Genomic DNA, 21,693 nt, shown 5'->3' on the forward strand with positions numbered 1-21,693 from the left:
GCGCATGACATAAATGACTCCCCACAGGAATCGTAGTCACTCAGATCTCATACGTTTCTCTCAGTTACATTTGTATCACATATGCAAGGACAATCAGAGGCAGAGTGTTGTTCAATAAGGTTTTATTGAAGTAACTGCATCTTAGATATAGCATGAATTGCAATAACTAGGACGATGAAGCACAATAAGATTGAAATTGTGACAAGGGAGAGTAAAACACAAGAATAACACTACCATATTGTCACTAGAGTTTGTAAAGATGGTTCCTACCTAGGCTATGTTAGAGCACAGCATGTTAAGCTCTAAATTCTGCCCTTCAGGTTCCCCTGAGAAGACATCATCCCTCAAACCTGAGCAAGAGGCCTGTAGTCTATTAGGATACAGTTGTGGTCATCTGGCTGGAATCACCCTCTAACGTACATGGGTTAAAGTAGCGTTTTTTATAATAAAACAACTGATGTTCCAAGAAAGGATCCCCATGTAAGAGTGTGTATGTTTCTGTGAACATTGGAGAAAAAGCATACCACTTTTGCTGGCAACCTATCTTACTGCAGCCTTCAGAAAAGCAGAGAGTGAAAGAAAAGTCTTGTTTAAGAACGTAGTGCTCACCCAGGCTAAGAACAGCTAGATAGAGAAAATAAAACAAGACCGTAAATGTGACTAATGTTAAAATAATATAAAGAGGCTATAATAAAACATATCTAGGTTAAAGGTCACAGGGGCAGGCCTACTTTGCTAAAATTACGTGTATAAAGCTATTGCTAAAATGGCTACACAACACCCTCCCCTTGCCAGTTTAAAGGTGGTTCAAAGTCAAATCATATGTAAAAGCTACTAGAATTCATCCTAAGGCATATATATATACTTTATACATATATATATATATATATATATATATTATATATATATATATATGGGAATGTCAATAATGACAAGTTAAACAGACACTTGAGCATGTATTAAAATGACAATTTTAAATGTTAAATGTGACATCAATAAAAGCAGAATTTCAAACTTCAGAGTCATTTTTAAAGTCGCCAATTGAGTCCGGCATAATTGAAGACAGGAAATCTTCCACTTCGGCAGGCGGTAAGGTAGCAAGTTCATTGCCATAGAAAACCAAGGAGCATTTTGTGTTCCACAGCCTGAGCTCCAGCTGAGACAGCAGCTTTCCGCGGTGTGCCCAACAGTGAGTTTAGAGCTACATGATCCACAAAGAGCAACTCATAAACAGCTTCCCATGGCAAACTCACCCTCAACAGGCATGTCTGGTAATAAGCCCTCAGCGAGAACATCAACTGATCAGCGTCCAATGAAAGCAAGTGCTGCGTAGAAAGACAAACTTTCAGTGCACATTCAATAGGGCACCAGAGGCACTGAAAACGGGCTGTGAACAATGCAAAACAGGTCGGAATGACAGAGACCAGTCGCACTCCAATTGCTCCAGGAGTGATGCTCCAAAGTACTGCATCATGCGTTCATGACACAGCTGCGCTGGTGGAAGCGTTTTCAGTCCTCCTTGTTGTAACGGGACAGCCATTGTGCATAAAATGTAGCAATAGCAAGATGGCCACATATTATAGCCAAAGTTATCGGAAATCCCCCCAAAATACTGGAGAATATTGAGTGGATTGCTGAAGGTATTAAGCCAAATATAGAGGAGAAGGTGTGAACAAAAGCAGAACCAACAGCCTTAAAGAAATTTGTGATACCAGTAGTACTGGACGCATTAAATATCCGTCTGACGACCTCACCAAAGTGTCTCATAAAGTTAGTACCTAAAAAGGACTGTATTTCTGTGGATGACCTTGCAATCTGAAGCACATAGGTCTCGCGTGCAGATGGCAGCACCACATGTTTTTGAAGCAATAAAGCCTTGAGTCTGCTCAACTTGTCAAAATTCACATTTGACGTAGCAACATGAGGCCAAATCTCAGCTACTTCCCTCTGTCCAGTAGGTGGAAAAAGTACCTTCCCGCAGCATGTAACAATTTTAGAGACCGAAACAACATAACCTATTCTGGCTCGCATCCAACAACAGCTCTCACTATTAAGGGGCACATAGCTGCAATTCAAGAGGACCTGGAACCCAGGTCTAATCAAGGGGACTGGGACTTCCTTCAGATAACAAGCCAAGTTTGCTGTTGAAGCATTGCACGCCCGTGCAAGGACAGCTGTTTACAAACCATCAAATGGCTGACAGAAGTCTTGCATTCACTACCACTAAAAAATACCTCTTTCCTGCCACTGAGACATTTGTACAAGAAGGGTAGCTCCCACACCTCGTGTATGTAACTATCTCCTAGCTTTTCATATCTGTCCATGACAATGTGTTTTAAGCAGGATGTGAATTGAAGTGTTGAAATAGGCAGATTAATGACCCCAAGTATTAACCATTCAGCAGATAGTATTTCAGCCACGGTAAAAGGCAACTTTTCTAATTTCTCAATATTTAGCATGACATAAGTTTCTTCTTTTTCAGCCATTAGTTGTTGTTGTCACGTTAAATTAAACGTGGAAAATATGTCCCTCGTGCTAATGTGTTGCCAGGGAACAGAACGTGCCTCCAGTGTTTGTAGTGTGCAACCTAACTGCATAATGGATCATAGCTGATTTTGTCCATGGTGTAAGGAGGACATGTCGCTCTGTACTATGTCTATTGCAGAGGAAACTATATTGTTTGAGGTGTATATCTGATCGGACAGGGTATCAATTCCATTATCTACAACAGCTAACGGCTTCTGTAAATGTTCCTGATCTATTCGCCTTAACCGGGCAGCAGCTTCTTGTTGAGAAAGCTTCCACATTTTATTGTAGACTGCATATAAGAAGTGCTTCCTACATTGCTTTCTGGGTCCTAACAGGAAATCCTGTAAGTCAGTATTATTAGACAGGATACTAAGGTGTTCTTTAACAGCATCTAGTGAGGAACTCTTCAAACATTTCAGGCTTTGTTTTCCTACATTGTATGTCGTCACTATACCTGCATGTTCAGATGACACATAGCGAGGGTGTTGCCTACTTGTTCTAAAACCCTGTGCAGTTTTCAAAACATTCATGATATCCTTTGGTATCCACTGGCCACAATAACCACACACCAGGACATGGAAGGGAAGGATTAAACATGTCATGTTAGACCTATTCATTAAGCTGATCTTCTGTAACATTGATAAACCTTTGCCATTCGTAAACTTATGCAGGGGCAGGAATACTGGGCAAATTCAAATCCTTAATTTTTGCTAAGCCTAAACAGCTTGCCTGTTGTACAGTTTCATTCAAAAATATAATTTGAACAGGTATCAGGCATGCCCTAAACAAAGCATCCTTTCCCCTTATTTGCCAATTTTTTGTTCCCCACACACTTTTTAAGTCAATCGACTTCAACCAATATCTATAGCCTTCGATAGCCAACTAGGAAACAAAATAATCCAAATAAATGAATTTTGTATCTGTCAATATTATATGCACATTTTCCATAAATGGCAATTTGCAATTATATGACTCAGCATTTTTAACATTATGCCCAGAAAAATATGCAAATTTTTCTGAATATGTTTTAGAACTCCCTTGTGGTGGAGTTGGACAATGTTCCTATTGCGTGTAATTAAAAATAGTCTTTGGGGTACTTTCTCTGTGAATTAAATGGTGTTCATAATATTTATAACAGAACATATCTCCATAATTTTCTTTGGATTGATAAACGGATTGATAAACAGCCTCACTTTTAAATACACTAAAATACTGCTATTCAGTCATCATAGAATCAACTGTTTTCACATCCCAGTCATCAGAAACACTCCAGGTATTATTATATCATTCATAGAAAGTTAAACACATATGGTATTTGAATGACCTCCGTCGGCCCGTATATATCAAATGTGACTTTATCCCAAACAATCCCATCAGGAATTGGTATAGCGGAAATGTTAACGAAAGACAAGTCTCTGCGGGCCTTATGAGAAGAAAAATTGGGTTTTAGGACCTCATCCACCAGTTCAACTGTAGATCTTTCAGGAAGGCAAAGACCATTTGTTAGTAGAAAGAATGTAATAACAAAGCCAATCCAAAGGAGGGAAGCTAATACAGTCAAGGAAAGCCACAGAAAATTCCATGGGAAAATAAAGTAATTTATTTTGAGCCAAAGTATCAGCTTACGTGTTTTTGATAGTTCAGATGCAGAAGAGGCAGATGAGTCCAAGAAAGTATCAGTGATGTCGGCAAAATATCCAGAAGCAGTTTGTGCAAAAACTGGAACTGTATTCAAAGGAGGAGAACTGGTAGAAATCTCCCCCGGTGGTTCAGAATAAATTACGCCATCCGTTTGTGTAGAAGTCGAGCCAAATCGATCAGCAATTTCTACGTTGCTTGTTGTAAGAGATGCTAGTGAAACTACTGAAAGATCATTTTCCACCCTCCCCAAGCTCAGAGAGGTATCAGCATAGCTGCTCAAAACTTGTAGAGGGACATCTTGACCAGTAGTGTGAGGGATTTGGATACTACTGCTTGTTCCTCTTGGTCTGCTCTGCAGGATCAGCTACATGATGTAACTTGACATTGTCGATGGAGACAAAGTGGTTTTCCTTAGAGCCAGACAGCGGTGGTAGAAAAATAGTTCTGGTACTGTGTATTGCCAGGACTGGAACCAGTGCACGCTAGGAAGGACCAAACTCCTTTTTCACAGCAACTTTTTCATGTACTAGATACCCAACCTTTGGAATCCAGCCAGTAGATGTTATTGGTACATCCTTAATTCCTAAGGAGGCAGCACTGGCAGAAGCGTTGTTCTCATGGAACTGTTGTAATTCCTGCAAGACAGTGATACGTTCATTTATGTCAAAGGGTGTTTCTACCGCCTCCACGCCAGGACCACCAGGATCTGGAACATACATTTGAGTTCCAAACAGGCACTCGTATGAAGTACGACCCCCAGAGACCATCTAGGCAGATTATTAAGTGCTCTCTGGACTTCATACAGGTGATTAAGCCAACTACGACCCATACCTAGTACTCTGGCTGTTAAGGATTACTTTAAATCTCAGTTTCGTCGCTCCACTACACTGTTTCCCTCAGGATGAAATGGAGACAAGTAATGGAGTTGTACCCCTAAAGATGCCATGGTGTCCCTGAATGCCCTTGAGGCAAAAGTAGGGCCCTGGCCCAAATGGAAAGCCACAACTGCTTCTGTGCGATAAAGACTTGCAAATCTTTAATAACAGTCCGAGCGTCAGCCCAGCATTGTGGTCACACCCATAGAAATCTGGAGCAGGAGTCAACAGTGACTAAGATGTATTTGTATGCACTATCAGGTGTTAGGGGACCGCAATGGTCCAAGTACACACATTGTAATGGTTTGTTAGAAATTAGGAGGGGTGTCTGCAGTGGGCGCTTGATGGTGGTCCCCTTAATTTGTTGGCAGATATCACAACAAAGGACATAATGCTCGGTCTGTTTGTATAGACCTGGCCACCAATAACGAGCCTGCAATAATGATATTGTAGCCGTCACACCAGCATGGGCAGAGGCAACTCCCTCATGCGCTTCTTTGATCAACTCTGATCTTTATTGGGAATCACTATTCTCACTATATAGTATTTTTTCTTCTACATCAAGGAAGCCTCCCATTCAGTAGGAATATTTAATGGGATATCCTTTAGGTAAAGGTGAGCCGTCGGCCGAGGCTTGCACAGCAGCCAGTATTTCATCATCTGGTTTCGTCCTAGAATGATTTACTGCAGGAACAGAAGCCGTAGCTACTGATGATTTGGCTGCTTCATCAGCCAGTGTATGTCCAGGAACGTATATTCCAACACGCTGGTGTCCAAGTGTATGTACAACATGGACATTTGGTAGTGTTTCCTTCAGATCTGCTACTTTCTCCCACAGAAGTCTGTCTTTGATGGTGTTGCCTTTGGAATCTCTGAACCCATTCTGGCACCAGCAACGCAGATATTCATTGAAGAACTGGAGACAATAGTACGAGTCACAGACAATCAGCATTAGCTGGTCAGGATCCGTATGTTCCAGTGCCATCACCAGAGCCTTTAGCTCTGCTAATTGTGCAGTGCAATCCCATAGGGTTTGGGTAAACATCTGTTGTGGATAGAATTTGCTACCCTCCATGTATCCACTTACGACTGCGCAAGCAGAGGACTATTGATGCTTTGTGCCCATGGCAGGTTGTGCTGAGTCATAGGTGTACATGACTCTTTGATATTGATCAATAGACAATGTATTTTCCAGAACTGGGTGTTCTAGTTCATAATGCAAAAGTTCTTGAGTTTATAACTTTGGGTCAAAAATATAGTCAACATCAGTGGCTGTCAGAGACATTGCCCATTGGCTCCAACATGGATGAAATGCTATAGCGTTTGGAACACTGGCTTTGGTAACAGGCTCAAGGGCTGGGATTTGAAATACAACATAAATGTGTATCCCCTAGGCTAGTGGTCTTTCTTTAATGACATCTGAACAGCAGTGAACATTTTCTCAGTGGGAGTGAAACATTGTTCTGCTGTTGAGTACAAATTTGATTTGCAGGCAGTCAGGACTGTCTCACCCTCATTGAATGGAACCAGTGGCACCAGCAATTACTCTGATGACCAGATGTTTTTTATTGTCCCTTGTGTGTAGATTTTGTGCTGCAAGCATGTCTGTTTGCAAAGCTCTGAGAATGCGTGTGTGTTCGACTGTCCAAATTTACTGGAAAAATCAGGGGGTATCAAGTCATATAAGGGTTTGATGTGTGAATCATATTCTGGAAGGTATGTTCTGCCAAAATTTAGAAAACTCAATAGTGATTGGAGTTTTTTAATGGTATTTGGAGGTTGTAACTGTGTGCATTTTTTCTAAGAATTGTGGCTCAAGGTTCTTTCCTTCACTTGATAATTTGTATCCCAGAAACAGGACACTAAGGAAGGCTAATCTTTTTTTTTTTAAGTTGAATTTATAGCCGAATTCGTCAAATCCTACAACAATTTGAGCTACCCGTCTTAGATGTTGCAGTAATTCATCATCTGTAAAGTAGATATCATCTGCATAAGACAATGCTTCAGGGTCAATGTCGTGCAATATTGAAGTCACATGAGCCCCAAACAGTCCTGGACTGTTCTGTACCCCTGCAGTAAACAACATAATTTTTTCTTGGAGCCTAGTGCACTGAAACTTGTTAAGTCTCTACTCTCAGGTGCTATATTTTGGCAGAAGAAGCCATTGGAAATATCCAATGTTCTTTTGTATTTTTTGTGCACTATGTTATTCATAAGTGCTGTGCTATGAGAGTTTTGTATAGCATATGTTTGTGTATGACTGCTTGAGTGTCTATAGTCTAAGACTATTCTGTTTGAATGGTCAGGTTTAGCTACAGGGAATAGAGAATTGTTCATTGGTGAGACACAGGGTTCAATTACGTCCTGGTACTCTAGTTGTGTGAGGATTTCCCTCATGGGAGCTTTAGCATCATGTTTTATTGGGGTTAGGTTAATGTTTGATTGGAATTACATAATAGGGGAAATCTTTATCCCACCCTACGTGGTTGCGGTATAACGCGGGTGCCTACGCCAATGCCCAATCAATGGAGTAGGATTCTGCGAGCTCATCCGGAACAACAGGTGAGAAATAAGGTTTGATTACCTCTTCCTCATATGGGAAAGTACGGACAAATTCAGGTGGCCAATCCTTTTCAGACAGTAATATATCATAAATGTTAACAACGTGGTCCGAAAAGTAGTGTCAATTGTGCGTTCAATGTATCCTTCTAACTGTATCATTACCTTGTACACCCTGTCAGGTGTGGAGACACACATGTCCACAGTTTTAATTTGTAAGAAGTCATCAGTTGCTTTCACCTCCAGATGCTCTTGAAGATTCCGGAAAACTATTGTGACTTCTGCTGAGCTGTCTAGCAGAGCTAGCACCCACGTCTTGTTCTTCAATAGAGTCCTTTTTCTTGAGTGGCATGACAAATCGCAATCTCTGCCACTTTTTTCTTTTTAAGTTGAAGTTTGTGTTGGGGAAGTTTCTCTTCTTTTGTATCAGAAACTTCTGTTGAGCATTGGGATTCCTGACTCAGTTTCACATACTCAGTTATCCGCTCTGACTGCCCACCTTGCTCAGTGCATTTTTCAGGTGAGTCCTGAATGGAACACGATTGGCGTGTATCAGTATATTGATATCTGTCAGGCGTTTTTATATTATCTCCATTTCTTAGATTATGGCCCTCATTACAACATTGGCGGTAAATCCAGCTTACAGCCATGCAGAAGACTGCCAACACACCACTGCAGCAGCGGAATTCCGCTACAGCTATTACGACCCACAGTTTGGAATCTGCCAAAATCTAGACACCCACACAAGTCCACCACACCAAAGGTCAGTGATAAACTGGGGATAACAAAACCTCCACCATCACGCCAACAGGAATACGCCCACACTATCACGACCCACGAATCCACGCAACGGTCTTTCAACCGAGGTATTCCATTGGCGGTACACACAGCCACGCTCATAATACACACACATTTACAAACACCTGATACACATACACACACCACTCCCACACACCCAATACAATATAAAACACATACCCACATTACCCACAAACCCCTACGACAACAATTTAGAACGAAGCACAGAGAGAGACACCACCATCAACAAACTAGCATTCACAGGCTCACAACACCATCACTCACACAAAATCCACGTACCTCACACAACACATAAAAACAAATCCCCTCACACATCACAACACACACCACCTCACACATCACCCACACCAGCCCATGGCACTGCAAAGACACCCCAAGTTCTCTGAGGGGGAGCTCAGGTTCATGGTGGAGGAAATCATCCGGGTAGAGCCACAGCTATTCGGATCACGGGTGCAGCACACCTCCATTGCTAAGAAGATGAAGATACGGCGCAGAATCGTTGACAGAGTCAACTCAGTGGGACAGCATCCAAGAACACAGGATGACATCAGGAAGAGGTGGAACGACCTACGGGGGAAGGTGCGTTCTTTGTTCTCAAGACACCAGATTGCAGTTCAGAGGACTGGCGGCGGACCCCCACCTCCTCCTCCACAAGTAACCACATGGGAGGAGCAGGTCTTGACTATACTGCATCCTGCGGGCCTCGCAGGAGTAGCTGGAGGAATGGACTCTGGTAAGTCAAATCTTAACTATTACATCCCCCACCCTACCTGCATGCTATCGCATACACCCACCCTCACTCTCACCCCATCACTCCAACACCTCACATATGTCCCACTATCACAAACCACCCATCCCAACACCAAGCCCTGCATGCAATACCAAAGCATGTCCACTGCACATACCCACACAGATCCCCAAACCAAATATCACACAAGGTCCTAGACAAGAATGTAAGCACTGGGGTACAGGGTCACCCACCCATTGCACACGATAGTACACACAGATGCAAAAATCATGCCTTTACACCCCTGTAGGACCCCTACCCAACCTCACCGGACAGGAGGTTCCAGACATGTCCACCCCCCCACAGAAGATGTCCACAGTGATGACAGCAGCTCTGTCCAACTGGATCTAGATGACCACCCCGACCCATCTGGGACCTCAGGACAGTCGGTTCCCCACACACTGGCACATGCCACCACAGAGCCTCCCCCCTCAGGAAACACCAGCACAGCACCCACCCAGCGGGCCCATACCTCTGTCCCCAGGACACGTCAAACAGCAGTGTGTCCACCACTACAGGGAACCCAGGCAAACCCACAAACCCAAGAACATCAGGGACCTGGGGGCAGCGGAAGTGGGCACACGGTTTAGGGGACAGAGAAACAGGAAAACAGGGGAACTGGGAGGACTGCTGTGCGACAGGGGGAGGACAGGCCCAGGGAACCCACTCTCCACAAGGCCCTCTCCAACACCATGGGAGCGTACCATCATTCCCAGGAGACGATGGCAACGGTACTGGCCATGTTTCAGGAGACCCAGCGGCTGCAGGAGGAACAGTATTTGGTGATCAGGATCAGGGTGATTACTTGAAGTCCATTAACACCACCCTGGTCACCATTGTAGGGGTGCTGAAGGACCTTGTGAACACCAGGAGGAACACTGTGGCACAACAAGGGGCCCTGACACTAGCCTCGATGATGAACTGCCCACCACCTCCGCCGGTGCTAGTGGACAGGAGGAACCGCCACAGGACCACAACACCAGCACCCCACCCCCTGCAGATGGAGAACCACCCCACAAACGGTCCCTGAGATCCAGGACAAAGACAGAGAACAATGCCAAGACCCCTGCCAAAAAATCAGACCATCCTGAATGTCATCCTTCTGTCCCACTTCGTCACCCTGTCCATCCTTAAACTGCCCTAGCTCCACTTCCTATGCCCCTTTGGACAATGCACCTGTGAGACAAATAACTGGACTCTGCCATGGACATTCCTTCACCATCACCCCTGACCATTTTACAACCCCCTCCACTAATTTGCACTTAAATAAACAGCCTTGAATCACAAAACAATCTGGAGTCATTCTGTGCTTTCACAAATGTGTATTTGCAATAACTGAGGAAAATAGCAATGTCCATTGATTTGTCAACATACTTATGTCACACAGCTCTAGTCCATGAGATAACATAGCAGAGGTCACACGGTGGGACCCACATCTTTGAAATGGAAAGGTAAAGTGACAGATCAGGGTCCATACACTGGGTGAAAGTGACAGTCATATGATAGGTCTGATAGGTCAGATGTAGGAGCCAGTGATGTCTTCTTACCTGTGTCTCACTGGAAGTATTTCTGGATCACGTTGTTTCAGTTGTCTATATCCTCTTATTCTGCCTTCTCTTCTTCACTGTCCACAGGCTACACAGCTGCCACAAGACCTCCTTCTGGACCATCCTCCTGCAGAAAAGGCACCTGTCGTCGCAAAGCCAAGTTGTGCAGCATACGGCAGGCCACGATGATCTGGCACACCTTCTTTGGTGAGTAGTACAGAGAACCACCTTTCATATGGAGGCACCGGAACCTGGACTTAAGAAGGCCGAAGGTTCTTTCTATAATCCTCCTAGTTCACCCATGTGCGTCATTGTAGCGTTCCTCTGCCATTGTCCTGGGATTTCTCACTGGGGTCAGTAGCCATGACAGGTTGGGGTACCCAGAGTCACCTGCAAATGTCGAGGGACAACTGTTAGAAATACAGTAACCCTTAGGGACAACCCACGACCCAGACAACTATTCACACGATATAGGGTCCTTGTCATCACCTATTAGCCACACACGGTGCCTCTGGAGTTGCCCCATCGCATAAGGGATGCTGCTATTCCACAGAATGTAAGCGTCATGCACTGAGCCAGGAAACTTGGCTTTCACATGGGGGATGTACTGGTCGGCCAAACACACCATCTGCACATTCATTGAATGGTAGCTCTTCCTGTTTCTGTACACCTGTTCATTCCTGCTGGGGGGTACCAAGGCCACATGTGTCCCATCAATGGCACCTATGATGTTGGGGATATGTCCCAGGGCATAGAAGTCACCTTTCACTGTGGGCAAATCCTTCACCTGAGGGAAAACGATGTAGCTGCGCATGTGTTTCAGCAGGGAAGACAACACTCTGGACAACACGTTTGAGAACATAGGCTAGGACATCCCTGATGCAATGGCCACTGTGGTTTGAAAAGTCCCACTTGCCAGGAAATGGAATACTGACAGGACCTGCACTAGAGGAGGGATTTCTGTGGGATGGCGGATAGCTTACATCAGGTCTGCCTCCAACTGGGCACACAGTTCCTGGATTGTGGCACGATCAAGTCAGTAGGTGACTATTACATATCTCTCTTCCATTGTCGACAGGTCCACCAGCGGTCTGTACACCAGAGGATGCCACCATCTCCTGCCCCAGCGGACGTGCCCTATGGACGAGAACAGCAAGCACAGAGTCAGCCAACACTGAGGTATTACTACATGTCATTAGCAAACATACGTAAATCCTCAATGTGCCTGTCTCTGTGTGTATGCAAAGCCTAGATATGTGTGACGCATTTAAAAATAATGATATGTGGCCCCCTGAAATGGCAGCTGCCTGACCTGTAATGTGGGACAAGGGGATATGAGGTAACTGCGCTGGCGTTGTACACCGTCGCAGTAGGCAGTCGAAGACCGCGGCGCAATCCTGCATTGGTTAACATTGGGCCCTATGGGTCCCAGGAGCCAATGATGATGAATGCCAGAGGTGACGGTACGCACCGCCGAAGACGTGACCGCCATTTTCTGTCTGTTCACTCACTTGATACCTGACCTTCGACAGGAGAGGACCTACACTGCAAGTGCTGCTGTGACCTGTGTCTGGAAGCGACGATGGCTCATGTGTCTGGGGAAAGGACCCCTTCCTTCACTTCGGAGGAGTTGGAGAAGTTAGTGGATGGGGTCCTTCCCCAGTACATGCTACTCTACGGTCCTCCAGACAAACAAGTGAGTACACTGTGAGCATGCTGCATGGGCAATGCCTGTTTGGAGTGGTGTGGATGGAAGACACAGGGGGGACTGAGGCCTGCATGAGCGGATGGTGAATGTATGTGCGTCAGGGCAAGTGTGGGAACGTGGGACAATGACTGTGACAGTCCAGACGGTTAAAGTTTTTTATTTTCCCCAGTACTATTCCTCTAGGTCAGCGCCCACCAGAAATATATTTGGCGTGCCATCGCCAAGGAAGTCCGGACCCTGGGGGTCCACCACAGACCACTACCGGAAAAGATGGGAGGACATTTGCCGCTGGAGCAAGAAGATGGCGGAGACCCAGCTGGTGATGGCCTCCCAATGTGGGAGGGGTGCCCGTCGCACCATGACCCCCCTGATGTTCCGGATCCTGGCGGTGGGGTATCCGGAGTTGGATGGGCCCTTGAGGGCATCACAGCAGCCACAAGGGGGTGAGTACCGTCACATCCATCTGACTCTGCGCGCATTAGGAGGTGTCTAGTTGGGGGAGGTGGGCAGTGGGTTACCCTAGACCAGGGCGAGCTTTGTAGGCAAGGACTCTTTGTGAGGTAGGCTGTGTGGCACCCCAACCCCACCAGTGGTAAGAGCCATCTACACCTAGTCAGGCTCCTGTGACTTCCATGTGTGCAGCAATCGGACATAGGCCTTGTACCCCATGTCCCTGTGATTAATTAGGGAACTATAAGTGCATGGCGTAGTGCAGAGGCCTGCTGTGTCTGTAGTGTCCGCCAACGGTAGTGATGTTGCATGCACTGATAATGTCTTTCTTCTGTCTTCCCCCCCCCTTTTTTGTGGTCTCCCTGTTCTTGTGTACAATAACATTATCAGGCGGAGGAGCAGTGGCACTGGAGGAGGAGGGACTGGAGAGCGAAACAACGGAGTCTGAAGCCACCAATGGGACAGAGGGCGAGGGGAGCTCCACGGCGGGGACATGAGCAGAGACCAGCGACACCGACTTCTCCTCTGATGGGAGCTCCCTTGCAGTGGCAGGCCCCTCTGTGCCCACCGCATCTACAGGTACAGCCGCCACCCCCCCTACCAGCACCGCCCTCCCAGCAGCCCCTCCTGTCTGTCCCGTGGACGCTCACCCAGGAGGGTGGGCATCTCCTTCGCCCCAGGGACCTCAGGCCCTGTCCCAGTCAGCCCTGCTGCCCTCAGTGAGGAGGCCATTGACCTCCTGAGATCCCCCACTGTTGGGCAGTCTACCATTCTGAATGCCATCCAGGATGTAGAGAGGCAGTTGCAACAAACAAATGCATACCTGGAGGGCATTCATTCTGGCCAGGCAGCCCAACAGAGAGTATTTCAGGCTCTGGTCTCAGCACTGATGGCAGCCATTGTCCCCCCTCCAACTTCCTCCACCCAGACCCATTCCCATGTACCTCAGCCTATCCCAAGCACACCATCAGACCAGCATGCACACACATCAACACACAAGGGTGGCTCAGGCAAACATGAGCACCACACATCCCACAGGTACTCACACAAGCATCATATCCATGCACACATATCAACATCCACTGCCTCCACTGTGTCCCCTTCCTCCACGTCTCCCTCCTCCCTTCCTGTCACGTCTCCAATCACACTTGCATGCACTACATCCTCAGCCACTACCTCCATCACCAGCATGCCCATCACCACACACCGCTCACATGCACTCACCACCCCTACTACCATTCACACAGCCCCTGTGTCCTCTCCCAGTGTGTCTGTGAGCCCTCCTCCCAAAGTACACAAATGCAGTCACACACCCACCCAACAGCCATCCACCTCTACACAGCCTCCAGCCCATGCACCTTCACCCAAAGGCATCAAACGTACACCTCGTACATCCACTATCTCTTCCTCCACTCCCAAACCCCCTCCATCTACCCATCCCAGTGTGTCTAAAAAGCTTTTGCTATCAAATGTTGACCCCTTCCCCCCGTCCGTCCCCTAGGGCCCACCTTTCCAGGTCCCAATCCAGCACCTCACCCACCACATCACCGGGCACAGTGGTGCCAGCAATAGCGGGATTCTGGAGTGCGCCAAGCAACAGGGCTGCCGGTGTCCCAAGGAGCGACGGCAAGGACATTCCACCACCTCCAAAACAGAAAAAGTTGCCCACATCCCGGAAGGAGAAGGTGAAAACACCTGCGACCAAGGGCTCAGGCAAGACAAAAGTCGAAAGTGGCAAGACAACTGCGCCACCATCCAAGATGGGGAAGGGCCTGAAAATCAAAGGCATGTCCACCTTGACGCGAACCTGCACGGCGGACAAGACCGCCAACGGCACCGCCACCTGCACCGCCACCACAGACACTGCCGTCAGCACCCCAGACACTGAGCCTTTCACCAGCACCGTAGACACTGTGCCCTTCACCAGCACCGTGGTCAGTGAGCCCGCCACCAGCACTGCCGCTACTGACACCAGCACCGCAGTCAGTGAGCCCGCCACAAGCACCGCCGCTACTGACACTGCCGCCAGCACCCCAGACACTGAGCCCTTCACCATCACCGCAGACACTGTGCCCTTCACCAGCACTGCAGTCAGTGAGCCCAGCACCCCCGCTACTGACACCGCCGCCAGCACCTCAGTCAGTGAGCCCGCCGCAAGCACCACCGCTACTGACACCACCGCCAGCGGCCCCGCAACATCCTGAGCCAGTGGCACCACCGCAGACATGGCTGCCATCCCCAGTGTTCAGTCGTACAAGGCTGGTGGTCAGTTCCAGGAGCCTGGGCAGCTTGCATGTTGCACACAGTCAGTGGAGTGTCACATCCACTACCTCAGTCCTTGGTAGGATAAAGCACTCTGGGCACAAAGCCCCCTCCAGAACCAGTGGAGTATCACATCCACTACCTCAGTCCTTGGCAGGAAGAAGCACTCTGGGCACAAAACTCCCTCCAGAACCAGAGGAGATTGACATCCACTACCTCAGTCCTTGGCAGGATGAAGCACTCTGAGCACAAAGCCCCCTCCAGAACCAGTGGAGAGATACATCCACTATCTCAGTCCTTGGCAGGATGAAGCACTCTGGGCACAAAGCCCCCTCCAGAACCAGTGGAGACTGTTATCCACTTGAGAGACTGTGGCTTTGCACTCCCCAGGATAAAGCAGTGGGCAACACACCCACTGGAGAGACTTTAGAGACTGTGGCTTTGCACTCCCCCGGATAAAGCAGTGGGCAACCCACCCACTTGAGATACTTGAGAGACTGTGGCTTTGCACTCCCCAGGATAAAGCAGTGGGCAAACCACCCACTGGAGAGACTTGAGAGACTGTGGCTTTGCACTCCCCAGGATAAAGCAGTGGGCAAACCACCCACTGGAGAGACTTGAGCGACTGTGGCTTTGCACTCCCCCGGATAAAGCAGTGGGCAACCCACCCACTGGAGAGACTTGAGAGACTGTGGCTTTGCACTCCCCATGATACATTAATGGGTCTGGAGCCCCCTCGTGGAGGTGGCGTCGTGCACTCATACGGCTGAGGTGCCCCCTTCCCTTCACCTTGAGGTGCCTGTTTCATTTCAATCTGATGCCCCAGAAGTGTTCTCTCCGTTTCGAGTCTGGTATTGAGTGTGGGCCTCGCCCATGCATTTTGGGCCCAGTGGTCCACGGACTGTGAATGGTGCACTACCCGGACTTGATTAGTTGGTGTACATAGTTGTTTATACTGTATTTAAAGTTTTGACTAATGGATTTTTATTGATTACAATCGTTCAACTCATTTCCTTTTGTCCTTGCGTTCTTCTGGGGGGGTGGGGGATGTAAATGTAAGGTTGCAGCATGTATTTGTGTGTATGTTATTGTGGGTGAGGGTGGGGGCGTTGCATGATGCGTGTGTGTGACACTCTTGTTTCCCTCAACCCCTCCCCTGTGTTGTAGGTGCAGTACTCACCGTGGTAGTCGCCACCATCTTTCGTGCTCCAGGTAGAGGAGCAGGAATACTATCGCAGGGAGTATTTGGAGTTCTGGCTCCATGGCGTCCTAGTTCCTCATGGGTTGTGTAGAGTTGAGTGTTTCCCCTTCCAAGTCCTGTTTCCGCCGTGTTTTTGTTCACGTTGAATCCGCCCCAGAAAAGGTTGGCCTGTCATAATAGTGTGGTCGATACATTGTCTTACGCCTGTCTGTTGGCGGTGACCACCGCTGTGTTTATTTCTACCGCCGTGGCGGTCGGAGTGTTAAAGTGGCTGTCTATGTTGGCGGTTTCCGCCATGGTCGTGATTCCATTTATTTTTACCGCCGGCCTATTGGCGGTCTTACCGCCGCTTTAACACCAACTGCCACGGTTGTAAAGAGGGCCTATATCTATTCTGAGGGGTCTCTGAGTGCAGGGATTCTCCCCTTTCTTTTTTGTGTGTTTGTTGTTTTTTATCCCAGCATTTTTTGGAACCCTCAGGTGATTGTTTGGTAAAATCTTTATTAGATTTACCCTGAAACTGTGGTTTAGTGGGTCTGGCCCCCAGACTATCTTGACCAAACTAGAGTAGGTCACTGCAATAATCTTTGGCAGCTCACATTCTTGATCATGTGGAGGATCGTCCGGGAGCCACTTACACACTGCTAGTGCAACTGCTTCCCTTTTAAGGTTACTTAATATAATTGAAGATACAGTGGCAAAATTGCCCATGAGTTGCATCCCTAAGTCTGGGGCCGGGGCAGCCGCGTATTCATCTTGAATATATTTTAACACTTTGGGAAGATTGGCAAGTTTTGGTGTACAGTGTGCTGTAGTATAGAGCGTGGAAAATACCGTGCCCCAAGTATTGCAGGTATCTATGGTGGGAACCATCCCAAATGGCACGCACATAATTAATATTCTATGCTTATCCTGAGGTCCTGTATGGGAAAATACTGCTTCCAGTGCATTTATTCTTCGAGCTAACCAAAACAGAATCTCTTCCAGTTTGGTGGGTACCTTACCCATAATCGAATGTCCATTCGCAAGGTTAATGCCTGGCGTTACTGCATGTGATTGTGCTGGGGCAGCACGTTCTGGGTTTGTATTTAATGTTTGCATTACAAACTGTACTAATAGTCTGTAGATTGCCGTAAGTTCAGCATATAAGCGGTGTAGGAAAGTACCATCTTGCCTGGCATGTTACCCCCATTTTTCACTGTATATATGTTGTTTTAGTTGTATGTGTCACTGGGACCCTGGTCACCCAGGGCCCCAGTGCTCATAAGTGTGCCTGAATGTGTTACCTGTGTAGTGACTAACTGTCTCACTGAGGCTCTGCTAATCAGAACCTCAGTGGTTATGCTCTCTCATTTCTTTCCAAATTGTCACTAACAGGCTAGTGACCATTTTTACCAATTTACATTGGCTTACTGGAACACCCTTATAATTCCCTAGTATATGGTACTGAGGTACCCAGGGTATTGGGGTTCCAGGAGATCCCTATGGGCTGCAGCATTTATTTTGCCACCCATAGGGAGCTCTGACAATTCTTACACAGGCCTGCCACTGCAGCCTGAGTGAAATAACGTCCACGTTATTTCACAGCCATTTTACACTGCACTTAAGTAACTTATAAGTCACCTATATGTCTAACCTTTACCTGGTAAAGGTTAGGTGCAAAGTTACTTAGTGTGTGGGCACCCTGGCACTAGCCAAGGTGCCCCCACATTGTTCAGAGCCAATTCCCTGAACTTTGTGAGTGCGGGGACACCATTACACGCGTGCACTACATATAGGTCACTACCTATATGTAGCTTCACAATGGTAACTCCGAATATGGCCATGTAACATGTCTATGATCATGGAATTGCCCCCTCTATGCCATCCTGGCATAGTTGGCACAATCCCATGATCCCAGTGGTCTGTAGCACAGACCCTGGTACTGCCAAACTGCCCTTCCTGGGGTTTCACTGCAGCTGCTGCTGCTGCCAACCCCTCAGACAGGCAGCTGCCCTCCTGGGGTCCAGCCAGGCCTGGCCCAGGATGGCAGAACAAAGAACTTCCTCTGAGAGAGGGTGTGACACCCTCTCCCTTTGGAAAATGGTGTGAAGGCAGGGGAGGAGTAGCCTCCCCCAGCCTCTGGAAATGCTTTGTTGGTCACAGAGGTGCCCAATTCTGCATAAGCCAGTCTACACCGGTTCAGGGACCCCTTAGCCCCTGCTCTGGCGCGAAACTGGACAAAGGAAAGGGGAGTGACCACTCCCCTGACCTGCACCTCCCCTGGGAGGTGTCCAGAGCTCCTCCAGTGTGCTCCAGACCTCTGCCATCTTGGAAACAGAGGTGATGCTGCCACACTGGACTGCTCTGAGTGGCCAGTGCCACCAGGTGACGTCAGAGACTCCTGCTGATAGGCTCCTTCAGGTGTTAGTAGCCTATCCTCTCTCCTAGGTAGCCAAACACTCTTTTCTGGCTATTTAGGGTCTCTGTCTCTGGGGAAACTTCAGATAACGAATGCAAGAGCTCATCCGAGTTCCTCTGCATCTCCCTCTTCACCTTCTGATAAGGAATCGACTGCTGACCGCGCTGGAAGCCTGCAAACCTGCAACATAGTAGCAAAGACGACTACTGCAACTCTGTAACGCTGATCCTGCCGCCTTCTCGACTGTTTTTCTGCTTGTGCATGCTGTGGGGGTAGTCTGCCTCCTCTCTGCACCAGAAGCTCCGAAGAAATCTCCCGTGGGTCGACGGAATCTTCCCCCTGCAACCGCAGGCACCAAAAAGCTGCATTACCGGTCCCTTGGGTCTCCTCTCAGCACGACGAGCGAGGTCCCTCGAATCCAGCAACTCTGTCCAAGTGACCCCCACAGTCCAGTGACTCTTCAGTCCAAGTTTGGTGGAGGTAAGTCCTTGCCTCACCTCGCTGGGCTGCATTGCTGGGAACCGCGACTTTGCAGCTACTCCGGCCCCTGTGCACTTCCGGCGGAAATCCTTTGTGCATAGCCAAGCCTGGGTCCACGGCACTCTAACCTGCATTGCACGACTTTCTAAGTTGGTCTCCGGCGACGTGGGACTCCTTTGTGCAACTTCGGCGAGCACCGTTTCACGCATCCTTTTAGTGCCTGTTTCTGGAACTTCTCTGGGAGCTACCTGCTTCAGTGAGGGCTCTTTGTCTTGCTCGACGTCCCCTCTCTCTTCAGGTCCAATTTGCGACCTCCTGGTCCCTCCTGGGCCCCAGCAGCGTCCAAAAACGCCAAATGCACGATTTGCGACTAGCAAGGCTTGTTGGCGTCCTTCCGGTGGGAAAACACTTCTGCACAACTCTACAAGGCGAGCGGGATCCGTCCACCAAAGGGGAAGTCTCTAGCCCTTTTCGTTTCTGCAGAAACCTCAGCTTCTTCTGTCCAGTAGAAGCTTCTTTGCACCCGCAGCTGGCATTTCCTGGGCATCTGCCCATCTCCGACTTGCTTGTGACTTTTGGACTTGGTCCCCTTGTTCCACAGGTACCCTAGATTGGAAATCCACAGTTGTTGCATTGCTGGTTTGTGTCTTTCCTGCATTATTCCTCTAACACGACTATTTTGTCCTTAGGGGAACTTTAGTGCACTTTGCACTCACTTTTCAGGGTCTTGGGGAGGGTTATTTTTCTAACTCTCACTATTTTCTAATAGTCCCAGCGACCCTCTACGAGGTCACATAGGTTTGGGGTCCATTCGTGGTTCGCATTCCACTTTTGGAGTATATGGTTTGTGTTGCCCCTATCCCTATGTTTCCCCATTGCATCCTATTGTAACTATACATTGTTTGCACTGTTTTCTAAGACTATACTGCATATTTTTGCTATTGTGTACATATATCTTGTGTATATTTCCTATCCTCTCACTGAGGGTACACTCTAAGATACTTTGGCATATTGTCATAAAAATAAAGTACCTTTATTTTTAGTATAACTGTGTATTGTGTTTTCTTATGATATTGTGCATATGACACTAGGTGGTACTGTAGTAGCTTCACACGTCTCCTAGTTCAGCCTAAGCTGCTCTGCTAAGCTACCATTATCTATTAGCCTAAGCTGCTATACACCCTATACACTAATAAGGGATAACTGGGCCTGGTGCAAGGTGCAAGTACCCCTTGGTACTCACTACAAGCCAGTCCAGCCTCCTACATTGGTTGTGCAGTGGTGGGATAAGTGCTTGAGACTACTTACCACTCTTGTCATTGTACTTTTCATAAGAGAAAAATATACAAAACAAGGTCAGTGTATATACACATAGCCAAAAAGTTTTGCATTTCCTCTTTTCACTCTTTTCTAAGTGCTGAAAAGTACTTCTAAACTTTCAAAAAGTTCTTAAAAGTTTAAAAAGTTTTTTTCTGTCTTTCCAAAAAGTTCTGAAAACTTTTTTCTCTTTTTCTATCACTTTAACTCTCTCTAAAAATGTCTGGCACAGGCCAAAATGTTGATCTGTCCAAACTTGCATATGACAACCTTAGCTGGAAAAGAGCAAGGAGTCTCTGTATAGAGAGAGGTTTGAGTGTAGGGAAAAATCCTTCCTTGGAACTGTTACTTAACATGCTTAGAGAACAGGATAAGGCCATAGGTGCCCCATCTGTTGAAAAAGTACCTTATAGTTCCCAATCTGATTCAGGGACTCCCCCAGGAAAAGATTCAGGAAAGAAACTTCCTAGCCTGCCCATTACTAGACAATCTAGCATAGATGGTAATGATGATGAGCCACACCATATAAATAGTGTTGTCTCACATCATAGCAAAAGCATTTATTCTCACCATACTGGTAGTAATGTTTCTGTTAACCAAGCTGTTAGGGTGGCTTCTGTAAGGGACAGGTCTCCTTCTGTTCATTCCCATCATAGCTCTGTTTCTAGGAATGTCCCTCCCACCAACCCTGATGACAGAATGTTAGAGAGGGAACTCAATAAGTTGAGGGTGGAACAAACCAGACTGAAGCTTAAAAAGCAACTGCTTCCCTTTTAAGGTTACTTAATATAATTGAAGATACAGTGGCAAAATTGCCCATGAGTTGCATCCCTAAGTCTGGGGCCGGGGCAGCCGCGTATTCATCTTGAATTTATTTTAACACTTTGGGAAGATTGGCAAGTTTTGGTGTACAGTGTGCTGTAGTATAGAGCGTGGAAAATACCGTGCCCCAAGTATTGCAGGTATCTATGGTGGGAACCATCCCAAATGGCACGCACATAATTAATATTCTATGCTGACACCCTCTCCCTTTGGAAAATGGTGTGAAGGCAGGGGAGGAGTAGCCTCCCCCAGCCTCTGGAAATGCTTTGTTGGGCACAGAGGTGCCCAATTCTGC

The sequence above is a fragment of the Pleurodeles waltl genome, chromosome 10, assembly GCF_031143425.1.
Source record: "Pleurodeles waltl isolate 20211129_DDA chromosome 10, aPleWal1.hap1.20221129, whole genome shotgun sequence".
NCBI classification, from domain to species: domain Eukaryota; kingdom Metazoa; phylum Chordata; class Amphibia; order Caudata; family Salamandridae; genus Pleurodeles; species Pleurodeles waltl.